Source organism: Plectropomus leopardus, chromosome 22 (assembly GCF_008729295.1).
Source record: "Plectropomus leopardus isolate mb chromosome 22, YSFRI_Pleo_2.0, whole genome shotgun sequence".
Lineage (NCBI taxonomy): Eukaryota > Metazoa > Chordata > Actinopteri > Perciformes > Serranidae > Plectropomus > Plectropomus leopardus.
This window is the reverse complement of record NC_056484.1, coordinates 17,931,260-17,956,893: the sequence shown is the minus strand read 5'-3', so window position 1 is coordinate 17,956,893 and position 25,634 is coordinate 17,931,260. Positions and strand designations below refer to the sequence as shown.

Below are 25,634 nucleotides of genomic sequence, written 5' to 3'. Positions count from 1 at the left end.
TTTTGAGTGGAGGAGTGGATAATTCATCAGCCGATCCAATCAGAGCTTATCAGATTGATGATTTAGAGGAACAGCTGTTTGCAAGTAAAAGCAAACTTTTGGACCCCGCAAAATGAAAGGTTAAGTTTCACTGTCACTGCATCTGACATTCTGCTGCTCTGTCTCTGCCCAGAATACTCTATGCTTTGTGTGAGTGTGTTGCAATAAAAAAACGAACGGTAAAACATAAATTCTGCGCTCCTGCATACATGACTGTGGTAAAAAAAAAAAAAAAAAAAAGAAAAAGAAAAGCCTTTTTCCACTTCCAGGATTTTGTTTTCAAGTTTTAACTTCTACTGTAAAACTTATGGTAAGTTTTTAAAATCTAATAACATCCTTCATGCCCCGTCTCTAACATTACCACTGCTGTATACAGTTTATTTGGGAAAGGAGACATTATATGCACATATTGCTAATTTGCCAGCTGTGTGTAATAAATATAGTTAGTTATAGTGGAGAAAAATATCTGTATCTTTGAGCAGGGTCAAGATAAAAAAACCCCCCAAAAAACAGAGTCACACCCCAGCCATCCCACACCTCTGATAAATAAAGTACAATCCCTACGTATGGCTATAATAGGGAGGTCAAGTGTAAAGTATTGATGAGTTTTAGGGGTTAAAAAACATGCACACAAACATCCAATCGCTTTGTCGAACTAGCCTAACCCTTCCATCCTATCCTCAGAGGGCCGAACAATACTTTGCTTCTGGCACATTCACACAGCATTTACTGACAGAGGGATGTGTGTCATACTCCTGGCTCCTTATTGAATGATAGCTAGTAAACATTGTCATTCCAAAGAGAGGCAGGATTAAAGTCCGCTTCGCCCATTGAGGGGGAACAGTGCGCGGAAAGAGAACCGGAACAATAGCCGAATGGAGGACAGTATCACAAGGGTCCAATGTCTGCTGTGATGAATATGTGGGAGATTATAACCCATTCCATCATTTCCATAATGTAAAACTCTCTTTCTTCTCCACCCGCCGACTATTCACTAAATAAATGAGAAAACTATCACCCGCGCAGAAATATTTGACAAAAGGCAGAAGGGGAGGGAGACTGAGTTTTGAATGACCCCCGTGCCTTTGACAATACAGCCGCTGTCCGGACACATTCGGAAGCAGCCGAGTGAGTAAGACCTGGTAGAGTATTTATCACTGGGCACAATGCAAATGTATTACCATGTCACCTATACCACTTCACGGCGCAGAATGGGACCACGGCGAACACAAGGGAGGTTTATATAATACCAGGCAGAAATATGAATGTTCTCTCGATGTGTGGCTTTACTGCCTCGCTGGCACTCTAACCTGAGGGATCATTCAGTGGACCCTGGTTTAAAACCCTGTCGCCACAAAGAGTCGGCCCTTGCATTTAACCAGTATGCTAACTGGCCTAGCTAATGAGTCTTTTCCAACAAAAATCATTTGAATTGGAGTAACAGTTTGAAAGAACTTCTGAAAAGAAAGAATTACAGAGTTCAGAGTAAAGAGAATAAAAGAAGTTGAAATGATGGAGACTACCTTCGGCTAAGTTAATAACTTTTTCTTAAAAGACTTCTTGAACATCTGTGAAAGCCATCTGGTTAAGTATAGCTTCCGGGAAAGCAAAAAAATAAATGACCTTTGCATTAAAAAGTTGAGCTATACACTTACTCTATGCTATGGACTGACAATATAAGCGGCCGCTTGACCGCGGGCGCTTGAATCTTACCTTTCTAGAGAGCTCCTCAAAAAACATTAAACTTGTGAAATTCCTGAGCCATAGAAAATACCTCCCCACCCCGTGTTCCGCTCACACCTCAACATCACTGACACCTTTTCAGCTACTCACTTGATGTTTGTGTGTGTGTATGTGAAAGAGAGAAAACCTCTGTGCCCGATCACTGCAGTCTATTCCAGAGATGTCTCCCATGGTAACCTAGTTTATTTACTTTATCTACAATATAATGCTTCAGTGAACATTAGCAACTTTGAGACACAAGTTTCAATCAGTCGTCTAGCGGCTGTGTGTGCATGCTCGTGCGTGTGTTCAGCCAGGTGCAGAGAAGAGATGAACACTGAGAGATGGTGCGGCTTTAAAGCGAAGGACTGACAAAGAGGTCCCGAAATAATAAAAAAATAAAAACGGACAGCGGGGAAAGGAGAAGCTGGGAAGAAACTCAGAAAGAAAAATAAACTGCGCAGGACAGCTGGGAGAAGGACTGTGAGGAAAGGTAGTGGTGGATTTAAGGAATAAAAGAGAGAAGTTAAATAAAAGGCGATATTGTGCTGAGAGACAGAAGAGAAAGAGCGAGGAAGACGGACAAAGGGGATGATGGAAATAGACAAAAACAAAGTGAAAGAGAAAGCATGGGAGAAATAGAGGAAAAAAAGAAAGGGAAGGGAGACAAGGTGCTCTCCCTGGGTAGTGTGGAGCAGGTCTTGTCCAATAAACACAGGTGAGCAGCTCGACAGGCCAGGACCACCAGGCTGACTGACAGCTGAGAGCTCTCACTGACCGCCAGCTTTATGTTACATGACATGAGGAGTGCAACTGACAAAGAGGAACTGCCTGCACCTCTCTGAGAGTGGGAGGGAGACAGGCTGGCGAAAGCACACACACACACACACACACACACACACACACACCCACACACACACACACACACCTTACACGCTTGTGCACACTGTTTAAAGCGGCATCCACGCATTGTGGCCACAAAGTTGCAAACACAAAAACATCCACTGTCTAAAACACACACACAGACAGGAGGACAGCCGTGCTATTTCCCTTCACAGGTGAGCAGAAGAGGGAAACACCCCGGTGCTTCAGTTACTTAGTGGGAGAAAGTGAGGAGTTGTAGGGTGGGGGGGGGTTAGAGTGTATGCTGTGCGCAGACTGAATCTTTTCCACATGACGGGCCTCGGGCTGTTTTTGTCAACTGCACTCTTGAGCAGCAAGGAGTCAGGTAGTGTGACCACATGATTGCCCATGAGGCACTGTGGTGAGAGAGGGAGAAATGGGGAGAGAGAGGCAGGGAGGAGGATCGGGGGGCCGGGGACAGGACCGATGCAGCACGCATGATGAGGTGTAATCACAAACCCCATTCAGAGTGCAGTGGAGTTTGTCAACATACACACATTCACATTCCACTGTCTGTCAGCTCTATGACCCAAATCGAGCATGCTGTGTGAGTGTGTTTTTCCACACACACACACATTTACACACAAGGATGCTTTCTGCCCATTTTGTCTCCAACCAGGTAGTAACGGTTGCAACTGTCTGGGCTTGTGGTTTGTGGTGAGGAAGTCAGATTCCAAGCTCTTGTAGGATTCAGCTGCCGCCTGTATCCCTTTTCAGCCGGCGATCAAGTGATCATTATGAACAAAGGACTTGGCTTGTTGCCTCTGGAGTAAAAGCTTTTTCAGTGGCTGTGACCGTGTTTGATTTGAAACTTTTACTTAAAAAAAAAAAAAAAAAAAAAGACAGTGAGCTACACAGAGGAGGGCACTACCTCATAAGGAATCTAAAGAATGCTAAGTAAAAGACAAAATCAAATACCATATATCAAATTATTTGAATGCTGTTGTCTTTCCTTTAAAATATTGATGAAACTAAATCTCATTTTATACATAGCATGGAGTAGAACAAACAATCCAATTTACATTTATACATACCTTTGTATTTGATTATTTAAACAAGTCTTCTTTCGCCAAAGGAAGTCAAATTCTTAAAAATGTCATTGCCACAACTTCCTCTGATATGATACAACAACAGAGAAGTGTTTCTTGAATTATCATGATATAATTTTCTGCGATAGGAAGATAACAAATCTTAATAATAATTAAACTACACAAACACTAGAAGACAGGGGCACTGATGCACCTTAAAAACTAGTTGCCACCTTTAATTAAACAGAAGACCAAACCAACCTAACAGAAGGGTGCAGGAATGACTTCTAAAACCCCAAAATGAGTTTGGTTAACTCAGCCTTCAAAGAGTTTAGGGAACCAGGGTGGTGCTAACTTTTGCGTTGTTGCTGGTCTCCAAAAAAATTCATCCCTGCATCACTGTAACACTCTTTGCACCAAGCTAATGCATATGATAATGTTCTAACGTCACAACAAAGTTCAATGGGCTCATGAAGTTATTTTTAGTAAAACGGTTTTGACCACAGATAACTGAGCTACCCCGTGACTGAATTCACCACATAAATTAACTCTATCAGTAGTTAACTCATCTAATGCTAATGGCAAGTTAGCAAGTTAACGTTATGTTACTATTTCATCAGAATGAAATGACCTAAGGTGAACAAACATATATACACATGACTAAACATAATGTAAATAAAAAAATAATACTTCACGTCATCAAAATCCGTCTTTTGTTATTGCTTTGAATGAGAAACAGCAGAAATGAAATACTTTCTGTTTAAACTGATAATACTGAACACAAATAAGATTTCTTTCTTTTGTTAAACTGGTAAAAAAGTTTAAAACTGTCTGTAGAAAGATTACACATTATAATTTATTTGTTCATTTACTGTTTTATTTATTGACACTAATTCGATTTTAGTCATTTTGAATCTACCACAGGTTTGTGACGTTCTGTTTGGCAGATATTTGTCATGTTCTGACAATAAAGAAAAGTTTAAACCACTGCTAACCAGTTGTTTTCCTCAGCTTTCACGTTGGAGCAAAATTAATTTTTAATTAGGAGCAAAATAAACTTTACATTAGGAGCAAAATCAACTTTACTTTGGAGCAAGAACAACTTTCACTTAGGAGCAAAACTTTAAAGAAATAATGATTTCACATTTACTGGGATAATTATCGAATTTCGACTGATATGAAATGTTTTATCATGGTAATATTTTTGGCTTTTCTGCCCAAAACTAAGAAACCAAACAACAATTTTTTGTGGGTAGTATGTGACAATACTAACAGAGTGTTTGCTTTTTGGGAAAAAAAAACAAACAAGGAATTCGCTTCTACAAACTGTAAATTAGCATGCGGTCTCTGAGATTAATAGAACTCATCAGTGGGGTTAAAATAGTGTAGATTCAGTTTGTCAAAATGACTGTATCCCCATAAAACACTGGACTGTGAAGGGCTAACATAAACTGAGGGCTATGTGTGCAGGCTGAAAAACGAGGCGGCGTGACAGTTTGGTGATAACACACGAGTTCAATCTGTCAAGACAATCAGCATTTAGACCTTGGGAGAAGAATGCGCGACTGTGTGCGACCGATTCATTGGACACGATCACCTGCAAGTGAAGCCACTCGTAATTCTTCCCACCTGAAATGAGGAGTTCAAACTAATGTCAGGCTGCTCTGATGTCATGCCTGCCCCCGGTTGGGTTTCACAATAATCTCAGGCTTTGGAGAGATGCCATTGAATCGGGCTTCCGCACCCAAGCTTTCTCCAATTAAATTGCGGGGAAAAAACAACACGTGAAACACTAGATCCCTGCTCATTTGTAGAAATTAAAGTGGTGCTTGCAGTATTGGCAATCAGTCATTTCTGAAGTATCTGTCATCTCTAATATGAAACTGCCAAACAGCAGGAAGAGTTGGCATTTTAAAACAATTGAATAAAAGATAGAGTGAAGGAACAGCACAGGCAGCCACTAGGATCAATAGACTCACTGAGCATGTTCATCTTCTCCTTAACAAACGACAGAAATACTCATTCAGAGCCTCCTCACCTCCCTGCTTTCTAACTCCATTCTCATGGCAACTGTGCACTCTGGACAAACACTCTCAATGCAATCTCTTTTCTTCACTCCTCACCATCTGCCTTTCACCTCCACATCCACTCTTGTTTTTCTATTCTGTACCTCAGTCATTTTTCTTTAACATCAGACCTGAGCAAGATAAATACCTGCCGAGAAAAGATGCAGTATCGAGAAAGAGAGAGAATCTGAAATGTCCATATGGAGTAGGAGATCTGGACTGAATTCTGCCGTGTTACGGTTATATTTTCAATGTGTGATGGGTTTCATATGCGGTGTTCTCACCAGCAAAAGGGCCAAAGAAAAAAGCTGTGAATATACATCACAGGTGTGAAGAATATTTCCTCTGCGGAAATAATCTAAGTACAATTCCGGAGTCTATTTAAAAACAGGACAGCTCCTAATCCAAGAGATCAGCAAAGGGCAAGACGCCGTTGCTGGATCCACTTTTGCTCCAATTTGCTCACAGCGCAGCGCTATCAGACCCCAAACCAAACCTCATTAAAATATGGAAACTTGGGGAACTTCCAAAAACTTCTAACTTCTCTCCCCTTTGCCTAAGTGTGAAGACAAAACAGTGGACCATAGAGAGAAGGGTGCATGAAGACCGGCAACAGATCCTTGGGACTGAGAGCAGAAGGAAGGAAGAGAGGGGAAAGTAAACCTTTGATGAGTAAGACTTTTTTTGTTAAGAGAGAGGGCTTAACTTTAAAATATTCTGGGTGGCAGTGAATAGGGGATTGACCAATGGCCCTGATCTCAGCCACACACTGGGGCACTGGGGTTAATGGTGGATAAAGATTAGGGGAAAAAAAGGGGGTTGCTTTGCCTGATCTCCGTCCACCCCCACACTCCGCCCCGCAGTTTTCACCTTCTCCGCCAATCCCAAATCAGCTAGACAATGGAGGCTGCCAATGGGGAATGATCCGAGTCCCTTTGATTTCTGCCTCTACCCTCTCGACTGCTCTGAGTGCCCAGGGTAAAGATCCGTGGAGGTTCCCCCTGTTTGCCCACTCACAGGGACGACAGTTAGCAGGCTCAGAGAAACCATTTGAGGATTGGAAGTGGAATGACAAGAGGTCTCTGATCTATGACAAGAAATCAATTTCAAACTGGAAATGTGAGCAGAGGGCTGTTCAGTCCAAACTGCAGCTTCTTTAAAGCAGCCAAAGATATATTTAATTGCTGTAGATTTTTATATATGTCTACGCTCGAAGTACGGCTCGCAGTGTTGGGGCTATTACACTTTTTTTGCAATGATTAGAAGGACTTTTTGAGGCCAGCAGATATGCAGTAAGAGTTCATCTTTGAAGATTTAACTGAATACTAGACAAATTAAGAACTAATGTTTAAATCTCTTTTAGGTGGAAGAGGAAATCTGGACTCTACTTCACTCTGGAAAGATAGTACTCTCGGGGATATGGACCTGGTTCTACGGCCAAGCCACCCATCAACTTTGCTCTTGACTGTAGACTTTAATCAAATCTACCTCAAAGGTGCTTCTTTATGATGGTGCATGAAGATAAATAGATTTTCTCCCTTAGGTTGGAAGTAGAATATCTAAATAAACCTATGGCCTGGATTCAAAGCAAATGGACTGCAAATGTCTGCACCTTCAGACCAACAAGGATCCATTTCTATGAAGCCACTACACATTTCACTGTTCTTTTTGTATATTGTGCAGGAATATTTAAAGGTGTACTATGCTGAAGTTTCCTAAAAAAACAATGTATAGACTCATACAAAAATAACCCCTCTCAATCATCACTTGAAGTGTGTGGCCCAGTGCCTGAAAGTTTTTCTTATTTTGCTGCGGTCGGGACATTTATTGGCTGCAAACTTTGGGCATTTGTTTTGCCCCCAGCCAAAAACAGCTAACATGTGAGGTCATGACTAGGGCCGACTCTGAATTATGTCATTCAAATCAGATCTGACAGTTCAACACAAAATTTCAGCATTTTAAAAAGTTAAAAAGTTTGAGCCCTAGTCAGGACTTTATAAATAGGAAGCAACCAGATAGAAGCAGTATGCATCCAAGAAGAAGGAACAAAAAATCACTAACACAGCTCTGTAAAAATGCAAAATATAGTAAGGTGAAACACCAAGCCGATAAAGCTCATTCCAAATTAAGAGTGAATTTGGGGTAGGTTTTTACTGGGGTGGTGCAATATGGGAAAAATAAATGTAACAATACTTTTTAAACAAATACCTTGATAACATTATTGTGACAATATTGTAGGGTTAACAAAATATTTAGACAATGATATTTTTAATAAACAATCATCAGTCCAGTGGATATAAAGACCAATTGGGTAAAGGCAAATGATAGAGCATCACTTTACTGCAATGCAGCCTTTTAAACCAGGAAAAGGCAACACTTACGATATCCAAATCTAATACGATATTTGGTCTTATGTCAGGATATTGATAGAATATTGATTTATTGCCCAATGCTGGCTTTTTATTTTCACTTTTGCTGGAAAGCACTCACGGAAAGGAAGAAAAGTGATGCTGAGTTGGCCTATTTTCTGCTGGATGGGTCAGTGCCGATGGTTAGCTTAGTTAGCTTGCTACAGTATCAGCTTTACGTTACAACAAATGCAACACTCCTACAATAGTAGCTTGCAGCGTACATACAAACAGAGTCAGGAGGAGGGGCCAAGTTTAAATGTTGTGTTTTCAAACAGTAACCGACAATTGTTGCATAATATACCTTTAAATAATATATATCATAATGGCTGATTATTTAGTGGCAGGACCTGAAACATACCTGAAGTAAATCATTCCACTTAAACAAAAAATCTTGTTTTTTATGTTTCTTCATGCCTTCAAGTGTGTGAAAATGTGCGCGTGTGAGTGTGTGCACTTGTGTGGCATGGATGCATGAGCATATGCGAGCGATCTAATCAATAAAATGGCCACATTAGTCATGATGGAGATATAATTGGTGATTCCCATTACGTGACCTGAGATTCCTCACACTCATTTGTGGGCTGACCTGGTGACAAACACCAACTTGTACCATTAGCTTGGAGAAGGGAGCTATCTTTGAACATTGTCCAGATTATGCAGACCTACAATGATGCAGGACCAATCAAATTCATTAGAATTATTAACTGATTCACAGATCATATTTGATACAACCCATATATTTCTATCCTAAGTGTTTATTATTAAAAGGGACAGTTAACCCCCAAATCAAACATACACATTTTTCCTGGTGTGAGTTGCCGAGTGTTGGAGATATCGGCTGGAGAGATGTCTCTAATATAATAGAACTAGATGGCACTTGGCTGTGGTGCTCAAAGCACCAAAAATACATTTAAAAAACTCAACTCTTTCCAGAAATCCTGACCCGATTTCACAAGATAATTCACAGACCTTGTTAGGAGTAATTTCATGTAGGACCTGTTTTCTTTCTGCAGAAGTACACCTGCCAACTGTATCACTGAGCAGAAGGAAGCATGCTTACAAGTATAAATAGCACTACAGGTAAGAGAAAAAATATGTAATTTTGATTTTTAGGTCAACTGTCCCTATATAATATTCAGCCACAACAACAGTGTGCTTGAGAAATATATACAAATGTCTTTGTATGTGAAACTTTTGACTACTTGAAATGTATCATGAATCTCTCACATCCAAACAACTTTTTAAATGATAGCATTTTAATTGTAATGATTCTAAATGATGCAAGAAGTTAGATCAGTGTGCAATACTTTTTGTACCTGGCTGCTGTTTTTGTCATTTTGGCATTCAGGATCGTTTTACTCTGAAGGCAAACCTCACCAACAGCTATGTCTGATGTGGCTCATTACAGTGGACACATCTATCTGAGAAAAACAAACACAACACAAGGCACGCAAAGACAATAAAAACTGCTTTCACTTACCACTTTGGACTTTACAATGTGCGTCGTCTGCTTTTTTCTACGGGCGCAGAGAGGGCATATTTCATCCTAAAAAGAAAATAAATGTTTGGACTGAAAATATGAGCAGAGCATTGATCAAAAGCCACATCTCTGCCTTTTATTGTCAGTATACAGTAATACATACCAGGTAAACTAACATCGGGTTCGAGCTATTTTAACCTTGTTCACTTTATCCTCTTCTGTTCGGCAACAAATCTCAATCGAGACATCAACAAAGTAAATACAAAAAAACTAATAACCGAGCTTGCCCACATTTGTCTGCCACAACGCATATCATAACTTCTAAGCTAGAGTAGATTGAAAATCCCTGGGGTGTGAAAACCAAACAGGCACAACTGAAAGGTTGCCCAGTGGAGGGGGAATTCTATCAAGGTGGACAAGATGAAGATTTGTTACATCTGAGTGGGGAATAGGCCCCCCTTTGACCTCCACTGGCCAGTACAATTACACAAACATAGCAGGGCTAACAATACTGTAACACTACAACCAAAGACACACAAAAAAATAAGTCCATCATATTATTCAGTAAAACGAGTTTTACTTTGAAATAAGAATGATCTTGAGAACACACAGTAGGTTACTGTTAATTTCAACACTGATCCTTGAAAAGACACTGTTAATGCTACTCTAATCTTTCTCAAGGTTAGGGATTCTTTGACAGATGGACATGAAGGGACCATGTTCAAATACTCACCCTAAGGGAGAGAACTTGCTGTTGTTGTCCGTCACAGGAGTAGATGGAGTCCAGCAATGTCAGCTATCTAAGATAAGAAGAAACAGAAAGTGTACAATTAGCCCAGATCTATTCATGAAATGCTGATCTTTTTCTTTTTTTTTCATGTTTCCTTGGTACATTCAGTGCTGGTGTGGACATGTGTGGGCTAGATTGTGTCTTGCATAACTATTGTCTGTATTGCTTGTAGGTGAAAGCAATAAACTCTGGAACAACAAAGTGCACCTGGATTTTGCTGTGAAGCATGACAGCATGTGTGTGTTTGAGTGCATGCACAAACAGGCAACGTACAGTAAAAGCTACAGTCCCCACCCCCCTAACCCATCACACACACACACACACACACACACACTGCTCACTCTCTCTCAAGTTAAAAGGTGCAGTGCCTGGAAGGCTCAAGCTCTCAGCGCCAAGTAAATCACACTATTAAACTGACATGACTGATTTCTCATGTAGGTCCATTCAGCTGTCTGCGTCTAAGTACACATGCTATGGCACCGGTATAATTTAGAGGCCATTAGTATTGATGATTTTTTGGGTTGATCACACAACTACAGCAAGAGTGTACAATACCACAGCTGCAGCTGCAGATTGCTATGGACGTTTTTACTGCACATGCACCATGTTTACAGCATTACACAAAAATAAAAATAATAATTTCCCTCGTTTAAGAGCATTGTGGGGGCAAATTTCTGCAGCTGGGGGCATAGGGGGCACAGAATGGCCTGGGTGTTCCTCTCCCAGACTTTTTTTTTCCTCCCCTTTATTCTCCCAGAATTCCAATGACCCCTACAGGCAACCAACGACTGCTGAATCCTAAGGAATGTGCTCTCTGAACTGTACAAAAAGCCCTCAGCTCAAAGAGCACAGCTGAAAACAAAACATGCCAACTGCTATAATTTTTCACTGTTTTGAGTTTGTGGAAAATGTTGCACAGATTGCTGAGCAACATTTACTCAGAATGGGGTGAGAGGGTTTGAGGCGGGGTTGGGTGCCAACCAATGCACTGTATGCTGGAGAAACAGACATGAAAAGGTTTGACAAGTTTTAGATCATATAAAACCATATGATTCATTTGTATTTTGTACATCTACAAAGTGGTGTAGGAAAAAAATTGATAAACTTGAACATCACAGTAGTTGTGATATTGTATTGATTCTCAAAAGCACTGTTGACTATCGGCAGTGGTTCACTTTGTATTAAACCTCTGACACTAGATAGTGTTGTTATCTGTCTTCAGCCATTTGACCCCAATGTGTATGCAGATTTTTTAATCTCAGGATTTTAAAAAAAATGGCAATTGACTGCTTTCCCCTTGCTGGCAGTAGATGAGTTTTATGCCTTCCTCTTCTTTTTTTTGTGTGTGTATCACGTTTGTGGTCATGGACGGGCTGAAAAACAGGTTTGTAAAAGGTAGAAATCAGTGTGGAGGCCAGTGAAAGTGTTATTCTCAGTCTCTCTTCTAAACTTGATGCCTACTAAATTTTGAGTGATGTTCAAGCTGGCTTGAATAGAGACGGACAGTATTTTTTGGTGGCATGTCACTAGATGCGCCAGCAGAGGGGTAAAAATCTGTGCATCTTCTTGCCTGTTGCATTTTTATCACTGCTGATCATAGCTGATTGGAGCTGGAGCAGATAAATACCTGTGTCTACTGCAGAGTCATTTGTCCAGGGAGTGAAAGCTGATTGTAAGCTTTCCCATTAAACACAAAAGTCAAATGTTAGTGGGTTTTTTGTCCAGTTGGAAAGGACACAGAACATCTTAAACAGTTTGGTGAGTTCAGAAAATTACATCACTTTACTGTAAAGCCTAAAACCAGAAAAAACACAACACTTACGATATTATGATATCTGAAATCGAAGACGGTATCTAGTCTCATATCATGAGCTTTGAGATATTACCCTAACATCACAGATCACAGTTTAGTGAATCATAATCTCTGTAACGTGTTGGGTATCACCAGAGTCTTGCCAATACACAGCCCCACGTCTTCATGCTGAACATCTGAGAAATATAGTTCTGTGAGTATAAAGTAATGACTGCATGGGATGACTACAGCTGTCAACCAAGGAGAAAAGTTTTAAATATAATTTAGATATAAAAAATTATTTCAAGTTAATGCCCTTTCAAATGATTTGCTGCTTAGAAGACTTCAATATCACAACACCTCTGGGCTGTGCAGATGTCATATTTTATTCACTGGAAAAGCATTAGGAATGCTATTAGTCTGTATGACCTCCAATTCGCAGGGATTTACAAATACCACACATATCTTTATGCCAAATACAAAACCACTGGTAAATTCTATCAACTTATAAATATGGCAAATGCATTCAAGTATTCATGAAGGCCTAATAATGCTATAGGCTGATATTTACATAAAGCGCTCGTGCACTAAGTCAAGATAAACTATTTAAGACCCGGACCACAAATACTTCCACACTGCAGAAAAAGGAGGGTCCTGCGATGAAAGAGGACATTATGCTAACAAGTCAGATTACTGTACACAATAACTTTATCTTAAAAGTAAATACCATCCCTGGTGTTGGAAAAGGAGGGGGCGGGCATTATGGAAAGTCACTGGCAATATTTCTGTGGGGACCAAATGCTCCTTATCAGTGTTAGTCGAGCAATTCAGGCCCGCCCGAAGAAAGATGAGTCTTCAAACTCATTCTATTCATGGTCAGACGTGTAATTACCCTCAGCTCACAGTCTAGACGTAACCGCTTTCACAGTATTTAAGACCCCCTATGCAACGCGCGGACGCTGGCTCCTACCACCGAGCCCCGCACGTTAAATCTGTGGGCAGATAAATTAGTGAAGAATGCAATAAAATAGACACAATGAGAGGAACTTTATCCTCCCCGCTGCTAAATGAGATTTCTTTGAAATGCAGATCAGTGGCTCTAGATTAGTGAATTTTAGCTGCTGTCAACATCATAACAAAATACAAATGCGATTGTTCGCTGGTGCCTTATCTCCTTGCTTCCATCTGTTGGCTGGTTATTTACTCCCCCCTGATTTACTATGCAGATCTAAATAAGTCGCATCAAAAGGAGGGCTTACTGCACAATGCCTTCTTAAGCTTCTACATCAAGGTATTTGAAAAACCGGTAGTCACATGAAAAGGCTGCCCATCAAAGGCACATCTCTAATGAACTCTCCCATATCAGAGGGGGCTTGTGGGGCCTGGCTTTAATGCCGTCTGCGCGGTGAGAGAGAAGCAGAACTACAAATCAGACCCACCAAGCCATAGTAGGGGAAAGGGAGGAGGAAGATAGAGAGGGGGAGAAAAGAAAGGAGAGACAGGAGAGGGAGGCGGAGGAAGGCCTCAATTATCAGATGAGATTAACTCAGCACCGGGACTAGTCCTAGGTCTTTCCATCCATCCATCCAACTCATTGGTTTAGGCTGAGGAAGGCACTTGTGAAAAGACTACAATAGCACTAGATTAGAATGAGCAACAATGGATTAGACTGAACTCGGCCACAGGTCATATACTGAACGACTAGAAAGGAAAATGTCAATTTTAAGCAACCACCTTTAAAATCAGTGTATATAAAGTGTCCCTAAGTCTTTTTACACAACTGGACTGCAGGCAAATCAAAAGACATTAATTAAGGACGTCCCGATCGGATTGGAAGGATCTGTATCAGCCAAATAAACAAATTTTTTAACTGATCGAGATCGGTTATTTTTGACACGCGCCCCGTCCGATCCCTTGTTTACGTCCGCTGTCACACAAATATAAACGGAGAGCACGATTTGCAGCAGATATTCAGTTTTTATTGGAATGCTGCTACTCCAATAAGCAGATGCAGACTTTTTACATGTCCAACTTCAGCTTTACATCACTTTAAGTAGAACTGAAATTTTTTGTACTCATTTTTTGTAAACTAGTTTTACTATAAAGCTGTAAGAAGCTCATTTTTTGTGGAATAGTGATTATATTACTAATTTATGGTGTTCTGTACTTTTTTTACAATGCTGCCAAGTGGATTTGAGAGCAATTATTCTAGACATTTTAGCTTGTTGTAGTTTATGTGGTTATTTTGTGTATATAAATTGTGAAAGAGCTTATAAAAATATTTTTCAGTTTGTTTACTTTGTTATTTTGTAAAATTATTTAAGTAACCCTTATGGAACTGTTTTTATGCAGACATTTTTTCTTGAATTGCACTGCAGAGCTATTAAACTGTCAAGCATACATATGGGATTGATTTTACTGACTTTTAAGTACTTTAAGTGTGCACTGGGCAGCTGTATTATCCAGGTAAATACGAGTATTGGATCAGGACTCAGTATCAGCAGATACTCTCATCAAATGACTCAGATCGGGATTGGGGGTAAAAAACCTAAATGGGGACATCCCTAATATTAATAAATATCAGTTTTGAAAAATGATAAACCAATCTAGTTCTCAGAGGGAGATTCTTGGACTGGCTGTCAAAAACAGGAAAGGAAAGCCCCCCCCCCCCCCCCCCCCCCCCCCTCCTTCCATTTGCTCCAGGTCTGCAAACAGCTTTGCTAATCTCGAACAGAGCTTTTGCATTACGCTCCTGCAATAACCTTTAATTTCATGGTGTATTTGTTGCATTCAGAGCACAGGCCGGATTACAACCGACAATCTTCAGACTTGTACAGCGAAAATAAACTGCATGGAGAGATCGTGATCTGTACCCCCCTGTGCACCCACCCACACCACCCACCCACCGCCATCGTCACCGCCACCATCCTGCTTTGTAGCAGTGTGCATGGATGAAGGGGAGACCCCACCAACAAGCATGCAGTTTACCAGTGAACAATTAGCCCCGGAGCAAGAGTAGGCCCGGCGCTGGCACATGTGGTTAAGAGGCGAGCGCTGCGGGAGAGCGCCAGATGATGAAGGGATGAGGATGGGAGGTGGAGGAGGAGGAGGAGGAGGAGGTGGGAGAGAAGAGGACACTGAGGGGGCGGGGGGAACGGGTGGAAGGAGGCGTGTTGCGTGTGTGCCAGGCACGCGTGTGCCAGTTTTTGGCTACTGGGCTTGTCCTTCGTCAGCTACTCTTTACAGCGAAGATAAAGACACATAATGGGCCCCCTTAATTCCAAGACAACTTTGACTCAGAATTTTAGGAACCCATCCAGATTGAGCTGTAATGTGAAGGCATCCGATGGCTGACTCGCTTTGCTACATAACTTCTCGTCCCTCCCCTCACCCCGCCTCAAGCATCTCTCTGCTGTGCAGCATGCCAACTGGGCCCAGTGCCAGTCGCATTTGCAACCACAAGGGACCCTTGTCTTTTTGCCTTGCCTAATGAAATGACAAAACAACAGATTTGCATATGCAGAAACAGGTGTTGTAACAGGTTTGACTCCTCTTGACCCAAACCGCGTTAAAAGAGAGAAAAAAAAATATGAAAAAAACTAAAAAAAAAAAAAAAAAAAAGTTTATGACCAACAGCTGCCTTGAGGTATTTAGGCTCTAATGGGCACTCAAGTCTGCACCATCTGCCCTGCTGCTTGCCAGAAGTGACAATATAAATTAAAAAACCACTCATCAAATATCATAAAAATAAACCATTGTTTTGCTGCCTCCATATGTTGTGGATGTTTTATTCTCGCAACGAGACTGAGCTTCGAGGCCTATAGCTGTGATCCGGGGAAAATCCAGAGAGCCGCACAGTAGCCTGTAATTACCCTCCCACCGATCCGCTGTCTTCAGACCAGAGCCCTGCGTCATCCTACACATTATCCAAGTCCATCCTCTCCACATTACAGAGTCCAGAAACCCAACAGAGCCAATGTGGTGAAAACAAGGTCATTGTTTAGAGTAGGATTAGGGGTTGCCATCCAAGAGCACAAGCTGGGTGTTCAGATGGTGAAAGGAGATAAAATCACTACATTATACTTGCTTGTAACTAGATAACTGCTATTCTGTTTTAATGCAAATTTAGCTTTACCATGCCAGAAACAGAAATTGTGGTGTGTTGCTGTGAAACAACCCAAACTAACAGTGATGCATCTCTGAAAATGTCAAATGTCTCTCCTGCACATTTTGACCAAATTACGTCCTGGCCCAAAGGGCTCGACTGGAAACATTCCTTTTGTCCTTTACTGAAAGACACAGCTACTGTACAACACCCCCTGCCCCACAAGAACCCACTCAACACTGCCACCACCGCCTCCACCCAACCCCCCACTTCCATTTTTTCCTCCTGTTTTTATTTAGATGAGTGAGACAGAAGGAACAAACCTGAGACAGTCGTGACCCCGCGCGAGTGTTGTAACTTGGTCTAGAGCTACGCCGGCAGAAGGCAGCACCATATGCCCTCAGCCCCGAGCTGGATGCTCTTTCTGCAGCCTAATGTGCCTGTCAAAAACTGTTACTGTCATGAATCCCCCCCATGTTTTTTCCCCCCTCTCACAACATGTTTGAAATAAACATTGTTTTTCCTTTTCTCTCTCTCTCTGTGTCTCTCTGGGTGAAGAGGAAAGGTCCTTGGAGATGTAAGGTAGAGTTAACTGTTAAGTATTAATGTACCTGTATCCCGGTCCACTACCACTATCATAGTCACGCATACATTAAAAACGAATTGATTTTTTTAGATTTTTACACATTGACTGAAAGAAGCGTTACTTTCTTTTTTCCTTGTTTTGTCAAACATGGAGGATACAGCATCCATCACACCACTGATATTCCAATAAAGTCACTAAAAGATGCCAAAGATGTCTCAACAAAGGCAAACAGCAGTTGGTATCTCCCACTGTTAGCCTACAGTGCTGTCTCACATGAGGCCTGACTGTTTACGAGTGACAGGCTGATGGCTGAACGCAGCCTGAGCTACGGTGACCTTGCCTTTTACCATGAGTGACCCTCTATCTTTAATTCAGGGCAAGACCCCAAAACCAACACATTTTTTCACACCAGGACACTGTCCATCTGACCGTGACTTGAATAAAAGCTGCCATGCCTTCACACCACACTGACCAGCAAGTAAACATGCAATTGTTAACTCAACAAGGAACAGGGAAAAGAAAAAAAAACAGTGGGCATGAAAAAAACAAGCAGCGTCTGTAGCTGCTGTTGGTGTACTGCAATATAAATGATAGTTTATTGGATAAACAGACTGACAAGTCAGTTAGTGTTACAGGCAAAGCTTTTGGCAGCTTGGAGTGTCAGCTCAACGGGAGACTATTAAACTACAAGGTCACCGTCAAGACTACAGTGCCAAGAGGTGAACTCTATGAAAAGGCATAAATTATCTCGCATAGCTTAAAAGAAATATTGTGCAAGCAAACCAAAAGTTTGTTTTATAATTTAACATGCATGTCCCTCTCTCTTTCAGATTCTGACACACTGCGAGGTTCCACACGCCGGCCAAAAGCTACACTTTTTTGGCTTGGGTCATTTGTTTGTGGCTTTACGATCCTTGGAGGAAGGTTTAATGACGTACAATGTGATATTTGCAAAACAATCTTTGCAAGATATTTTGACACTTGATTGTTTTGGTCTAAGTAAATACCGCATAGTCTTTTTAAACTCCGCCAAGCAGACCCATAAAAATAAACTCGAACAAATTCTATGCAGGACTATGAACTGAGATGAAACAAATGCCCAGTGTGAAAAAAAGTAACTCACTTTTTTTGCTCAGATAGCTCTTAATGTACCCTCGTGTGGGCAGCCTGCAATCTCCCCTCCTAATCCTCATCCCCTGACCCCACCCTGCACTGCTTTCTCCGGCCAAAGAGTCACAACGTTTCTCCCTCACACCAGTGTCGACTCGGGCTTAAGAAGTGACCCAGAGCGGAACTAAAAAAGTCTGAGCTGTCTCAAGACTCTTAGTAACTGTGGCACACAAAACATCATTACTGTGATGTGGATAATTACAGTGCAAAAGGGTGGCCTCTTAAGCATGTAATGCACTCTTTTATCTTAAGAAGTCAATCTCTCCGAAGCTGACAGCTTGCAGTATATGATCCTGGTAAACAAATACTTTTGCACGGCACAAAAGTGCCATTAAAGGCCAAAACTGTCAACACAAATTCCATTCTTACAGAGGAGAGGAGGGAGGGGGGGGGGGGGGGGGGGGGGGGGGGGGGGGGGGGGTGGGAAGTGGGAGGGAGGAGGGGGAAAAAAAAAAGGACTTGATCACTTCTGGTTGCTTTAACTTGCATGGAGGTTGTCATGGAAACATTTCTATGAAGTTAACTGGGATAAAACCTGAACATTTGCCATTTAATTGCCTTAAAGCTCAGTATCAGGGCCAAGTTAGCCGTATGTGAAAACACAGTGTGCAGGTTACGTGGATGAGCTGTTTAGAAAAGTGAAGCTGGTGCACCACTCCCTTGGTTTTCTTACCCATTTTTCCCCCCCAAATGCAGCAACACCTCAAGGGTTGAGCGAGCAGTCTGTTTCATTACGGAGGTGTTGGGGGATGGGTGCAACTCAAAAGCTAATCCAAAAGTGAGCAAGTGTTTCATTGCCTAAGAAGTACTCTGACTCAAAACAGAATCGATGTGATGTGTGCAGAAAAATCCACTCGCTGAAGCTCAAATGTGATTTTGCGCATATTGTCAGTGCGAGTAGTTTCTGCATTCACAGCACAAAGTTTTCTCTCAGAATTAAAAATAAATTGCAGAGCATTTTCCACTCCAGCTCGGATGGAAGCAACAATTTCCACATCTGAGATAAAATCATGCATCAAGCAGTGTTCATTGAGCTGAAAGCTGAATCTTAATATTGATAAATGATTGAAACGTATGACAGGGTATACACATTAATCCTGTGGAGGACATTCATTTTCCTATTACCATAATGTAGAGCACGACCGCCCGATGATAAATGCAGCAATCAAAAAATGGACGCAGAGTGGGGAGAGTCGGGGTAATAAGTGCACTGCTCCCAACAACGGTCAGTGTTGGAGGGAGACTAATGGCAAGTCTCTCTCTCCTACAGCCTTGGGGGAAAAAACACATGGTGTTTTTTTTTAGAAAAATCATGACCTTACTTACAGCACACACCACCCTGACAACAAGTAAACAACAGAGAACGCACCCTCTTAAACATACTTCAAGAAATGATTACAGGGGCACCTCAACAAAGGGGCTGATTGTGCACTGTCAATGACATATTTCACAAGGGGCATTTATTGCCGCCTGGCCCCTTTGAAGAGTGAGAGCTGCTGAGTGAGGGGGGAACTGGCCCACACCTGCATAACTGAGGAGGGAACACCTGTGCACCCTGCGGCTTGAACAAGGAGGGTCGATCCAGCTAATCCAGGGGTGAAAGCTGATCAGAGGACAGGCCCGAAGAGTTCAGCAGCTCCCCCACTACCTTGTTAGCCTTTCTTCACCCAAAAAAAAAAAAAAAAAAAGTTACATCTATTGATTTTTGGGGCCACAGTGATTGCAAGAGAATAGTGGCAAGACACAGAGAGTGATATAGAGGGAGGTCAGGAGAAGCTTTTAGGAGCTTTTACTTGATTTGTTAGAATTTTAGATAAATCATGATGAATTCTGATACCAGCATCCCTGTTGGACAACGAAAAAAGATGGAATATAAAAATGGAGCAAGCAAGCACGGTAAGGTGTTGACTGCTGATATTGATCATGCAAATATTGATCATGCTAATGAAGCATTGATAATTATAAACAGCCTATGCTTAAACTGCTTTTCATTTTTTTCAGTGTGTAGGTTTGGGCTTAAGAAACTGTGACAATGCTTGATCAAAAACATTGGGACTGATATTTCAAAAAAAATTAAATAAGCAACCCTTGTGTGTAACAGATAAAAATACCATGGCTACAACACTAAAGGAATTTTAAATTCTTGCTTATTGATAAACAAGAAAAATAAGATACCATTATTTAGTTTGTGATAGGCTACAGATAACAAGTTGCACTACAAATAATTTACTGTGTACTTGCTTTTAAGTAATTACTGCAATTTTGCAATAACAAATAAACTAAAGCAAACGCTAAAAAGACGGTAAAAGAGCTTTCAGTGACATTACAATAAATATAATCTGACAAATATGTCATTAAAGAGCAAATAAAAATCAAACACGACAATAATTTTACCGAATCCGGCACATTTCTGAACAGACTATCCTTTAAAATTAGTTTTTAACATGTCATGTATCACTTATTGGTAAATAAAAGTCGTTTATGTGCTAAAATGTGCAAGTCGTATTTGGAAATTGAATTAAATGTTAAAACAATATGCAGACAGGAAACAATAAGTCGGCTTTTCAAAAGTCAGTGCTGAGCGTTCAGAGCAGCAAAAGCCTGGACAGTGCTGCCTGAAGGTCCAACATGAAAAAGCCGAACCACAACGCTGGGTCAAATATGTTAACAGCTGCTTACTAATTTTTTTAAAAAAAGCACAGGATGTCCACGCGCAATGTGTAAATAATAATGTTGCAAGTTGCAAAGCGCGAGATAACACAGGGGGCAAAGTTGTGTCCAGCGGTCCACTACTTCCTAATACAAAAAGTCAAAGATTGCGGAGCCAGAAACAGGCTCTTGGGTAGAGGGAAAAACTTACCAGAAAAAAATGGCAGGTATATTTTCCTCGCGGTAAAGTCAAAGGGACACGCCAGGTGAGAAGTCGTCGTCCTCTGTGTTTGCAGAGATCTTCACACGTGACTGTCCAAGTTCACCATAACGCAGAGAAAATGAACAACAAGCTGCAGAGTAAATAAAAAAAAGCTCAATATTCCTCCGCTGGGCACCGCTGTCGGAGACACACACACTCTCTCCTGCTGTCTCCCGTCAACGCCGCTGTTATTACTAATGCAACAGAGGGAAAAGCAGTACACTGAGTCCTGTTTGAATGACGCGCAATGCGAGGAAGACGCCGCTTGTTTTTTTTTTTTTTTTTTTTTCGTTACGATTCAAACACACATCAAGCTGTATCCCAGCAAGCAAGTATATTTGGGACTAGAAACCCCCCCAGGGGAGGCACTTGCTTGTGCGCGGAGGTGTGTTGTTATTTTTGGGCGTACTGCGACCCCGTGTGACGTCAGGGCCACCTGCTATGTAAATAAAAAGTCATTTTAAAAGTTTGTTTCCCCGTTTGCAAACGTTTCACGGGCTCGGATTATTATATCAGCGGCAACTCATACCGGAGGGTTGAGCGTCGTGTGTTAGGAAGCTTCAATGATCGCAGTACATTGTTGTGAAGGAGTGAACCGGTAACCTTCCAGTAACGGGACGGTCCTTCCGACCCAAAGATAAGTGCGCCCGTGTCTGAGAAACTTAGAAATGAGATCACCGAGAAGTCGCTTTACGCAAACACACCCGCAAATGAAAACTGCAGGGGAAAAAAAAAGAAATTAATAAATATTCCCGTAATGCTAATGCATTATTTCAACTTCTACTTCTTCTGCAGTATCCCCTATCAACTGCGACCACACAATGACCGACATCAAACATTATTATTTTTCATTTTTATCTTTAAGAATTTTTTTTTTTTATAGGAAGTGAATTGTTTTCCTTGTCATATTTGTATAGTAAACTACGCCATTCACATATTTTATTCAGTTTAAGAAGCAAAAAAAAAAAAAAGAACTCTGATAACCCTGCACAAAAGACTTAGTCCTAACTATTGTCGTTAAAATGAATCAAGAGAAATTATCGATGTGAAATTAAGATAAAATGAGTTTGTTTAAACCAGAAAATCAAAATGCTTCAACATGCTTCAAGTCAGGATGTCAACTGTACGTTCAGCATCACGTATGTCGTTGTTGGTTGGTCACACATTTTTTTTATTTTCTTTAATTAATTTTAATGCTTGTTATTGATAAATTTTCAAAGAAGAATATACTTCTAATGATCGCATGGAATTGTATGCATACAGTAACACGATGGATAATCAATAACAGTAAATATCTTTCAAATTATCATTATTGTTATTATTAGACGCAATTGTGTGTTTTCATTTAAACACAAGTTTAAAGTCACTGTAACTCGCTTTAAACGCCATCAACTAAAATCACGGCTACATTAATAATTTATGATAAAAAGAAGATGCACTGTTTTACTGAAGGAATTTTCTCTTACCCATTCTCACACACCTCCACAAGGTAATTTAGCCTATTTATTCATTTAACAGTAGATCCGAAGCCTTTCATACACTAAGCATAAGTTAAAAGGATTTGCTTTATTCTAGCTCGTCTTTCTTTTCTTCTGTTTTTTTCCCAAACCGCTGAGACGCTCACGATCAAGAAATGAGTGACCAGATTATTATCAACTGAAAAAAAATGAAAGGGTGGTGGGCAAGTTTTTAAAAATGTAAGAAACGCGAGAAGTGTATCTTGTCTCATTGTCTCGACTGTCAGTATTTTAAATGCTATATTACATGCTATTTATATTACGAATATCTAATTCTGGGAAACGTGATTTGTCAAAGAATAAAAGGGTTGTATTTGCTTTATGTTTAATGAAGAAAAAAAAAAAACACATTCTGCAACCAGTGTGTGTTATTCCACATGTCAGTGTACATTTGAATTAAACAATAAATCAGATTTTTATTTCTAATTAATTAAAAACATAAAATACTCGACGTCTCTTTATAAATTTTCATTGTTCATATTAATATTATACGACAATGCCTTCCCCGTTAGTAAAAACTATTTTCTCACAATGGTGTGCAGACATGGATTGTCATTGATATACTGTATATCCAAAATGTCATAAAATTGGCCTAAGCATTAAAGTAAAATGATCAGTGAAATTTCTATTTGATGTGATAAATAAACCAAGCATGGTTCTAGTCGAAATTATGAACCAAATGTATCGTATCCTGCACTAATGTAATCTATTGGATTTTTGTGTTTTTGTTTGTATTACGCATCCTTAGTGCTATTTAAATATATATATATATAAAGTAGAAGGAAACAGCATCTGGAAAATGGTGAGGATGACAAGAGAAAATAAGGACCATAGAATTGTGGTGGTATGCTGCCACCTACTGGCCAACATTAATACCAATCTGTCCACAGGAACGCACGAGATAATGGACTGTAAATAACACTTGTAAAGTTTTCTGAGACCCCCTTTCCCTTTATATTGTATGATATTTTTCTAACACCATCTGCACACTTGGAACTCATTATCACAAAAGAAGTGCAAAGTGAAAATGCAAATTGGTTTGGCTGAGGTGTGGGCTAATCTGACATGTATTTTACTCTGATCACATAGTGCCATCTACTGATATACAACAGACATACAAGTTGTTCTCTTTTAATACATTCAAAGGAGCAAAACATTTTTGTTACTACTATTAAAAAGGTGTTGATTCAGCTTTGTGATTATTGCTGTTATTATTTTGATTCATCAGTTTGTTGTGTAAACTGTTTCTAATCTTCTGTATTCATACGCTTACAAGAATAATTAAAGTATGAGTGAATCATAGCTGTTTAGTACTTTTTGCAATTAATCTTACATTGCTACAAACTCGTTGCCTTGATTGTCGACAGTGTTTTAAATTCTTTATTTGATTTAAATTTTAATATAGAGCATGTTTAACTTGTTCATATGAATCTGCTTTTACAGAAGTTGCAAATGAGATTTTTTGATACAGAGATGTGAAATTGAGGCATGTGACTTGGACTCGTGTCAGATTTGAGTCACAAATTTGTTGACTTAAGATTCAACTTAACAAAATCAAAAAAGACTTGCAGCTTGACTTGGACTTTAACAACAATGACCCTTGACTTCAATTGGACTTGAACTTCTGACTTAAGGATACTTGATATCTTTACCCTAGCTAATTTGGGAAGAGAAAGTTATAGATATTTTTTCAGTATAGGATAAGTTAACTACAACAAGAGAGGACAGAAACATACAAAATTTATTCTACTAGATAATAGTGCTATTATGCTGTGAGAGTGTTCAGTCACACTTTTTTCAACAAATATACATTTTTTTAAAGCATTGATAATTTTTGTACATTTAACATATTTTTAGTTACTTTGTTAATACTGCATTAAATGTAGCAAAGAGCACATTATGACTTGTTAAAGACTCGAAACTCAAAGTTAAGGACTTGGGGCTTGACTTGAGATTTATCAGTCTTGCCTTGGGACTTACTTGTCTTGACTTGGGAATTGATTTAAGACTTGTCAGTTTTGACTTGGAACTGGATTTGGGACTTGAGTGCAAAGACTTGTGACTTATTTATGACTTGCAAAACAATGACTCAGTTCCACCTCTGCTATATAATGACCAAAACTGCAATTAGAAGTAAAAAGAGAACCTCTCCTCGGCTTCAAAACGTAGAACAAAGAGTCCTTTCAGAACAAAAACCTGCTCACCTACCTGTGAAGGATTGTATAACCATCACTAAAGTCTATTTACAAGATATACTGGATTTGGGGGTATAGTCACCCTACATATTGAGGATTAGCTGAACTTCCCATCTCAGACGTTGGTGCACGCACACATGCTCAGTTTGGTACAAAGAACAGAATATTCTTTGGTCTTCTGTTCTAAGACACGGTGAACCTAAAGAATGAGGGCTGCCTCTGATGACAATGATACCAAAGAATCTGTAGATTCTCAATCCAGGTGCCAGTACTCGTTGAACACAGAAGTCTTTCAAGCTCTGATCAGCACTAATCAGCACTAATAATTTCAGAAATTATTGATCTTAATTGGGACATTTTTTAAAAAAAAAAAAAAATCAACAGCAATGTCTCTTTCCAGGTTTCATGAACCAGTGACTCAAGATAATCCACAGACCTTGTGATGAGGAATTTCATATAGGAACTATTTTCTTTTTAACAAACTACACCTGCCAACGGTAGGAACTGAAGCACTTTGTTGTAAATATCTAAGTTAAAGCAAAGCAGTAATGAATATTGCAAGCAGGTGGTAGCTTCGAGTCTATTTCTGCAAATCCTGACAGAAGAACCATCTCAATCTGGCATAAAGCTGTCCAGCTGTGTATTTACAATACATGCAGCGATTAGATCACGTGGGAATAATATGATTCATACTGTTATGACAGTTGCTCTTGTCACAGGACCTAAAGACAGTATCATGCCAGGAGACTGTGCTTTTGCCATCAGGGCCCCTCGACTTTGGAACGACCTGCCTGAGGAGATAAGGCTTGCAGAATCAGTGACATCTTTTAAATCATTTCTTAAACCTCACTTTTGCTGACTTGCTTTTATGCGATGTCACTTTTATTCATTTATTTATTCAATTTATCTCTCCTCCTCT

General features: G+C 40.2%; 1 protein-coding gene across 4 annotated transcripts in view; it reads right to left on the bottom strand.

Moving 5' to 3' along the window:
• foxp2 (forkhead box P2) overlaps positions 1-21,163 on the bottom strand; it is a 116,825-nt gene extending 95,662 nt beyond the window's left edge. For 2 of the 4 annotated variants that reach the window (XM_042511100.1, XM_042511102.1), the window contains exons 1-2: positions 10,383-10,510; positions 9,650-9,715 (exon numbers count right to left, since the gene is read on the bottom strand). The gene's annotated coding sequence lies outside the window, so the exon portion shown is untranslated. Of the gene's footprint in view, positions 1-9,649; positions 9,716-10,382; positions 10,511-20,952 lie in introns of those variants that run through there. The other 2 variants (XM_042511101.1, XM_042511103.1) reach the window with 2 other exon arrangements.
• Between the last annotated feature and the right edge of the window lie 4,471 nt (positions 21,164-25,634).